The sequence below is a fragment of the Chaetura pelagica genome, unplaced genomic scaffold, assembly GCF_000747805.2.
Source record: "Chaetura pelagica isolate M959 unplaced genomic scaffold, ChaPel_1.0 scaffold2084, whole genome shotgun sequence".
Lineage (NCBI taxonomy): Eukaryota > Metazoa > Chordata > Aves > Apodiformes > Apodidae > Chaetura > Chaetura pelagica.
The window spans coordinates 508-805 of record NW_009953024.1 but is presented as its reverse complement, the minus strand read 5'-3'; positions in this window follow the sequence as shown (position 1 = coordinate 805).

Sequence of the window (298 nt, the reverse complement as noted above, 5' to 3'; positions counted from 1 at the left end):
GCCCGGACGGCCTGAAAGGGCCCAGGGAAGCCCCGCCCCCTGGTTTCCTATTGGCGGCGGGATGTGAATGAGACGCCGCTCATTGGTCGAGAGCTGCGCGGGGAGCTGGGATTGGCTGAGGGTCCCGCGGAGCTCCCACCCGCCGCTCCCACGGGGGCTGCGGCCCCGCCGGGCGGGCAGGGGCCGGATTAGGGCTAATCCCGGGGCTAATCCCCCCCAGGGTTAATCCCCCGAGGGGGGAAGGGCGAGGCTGCCCCAGCTCCGGGCCACCCAGCAGGATGGGACACCCCGGGGGCAC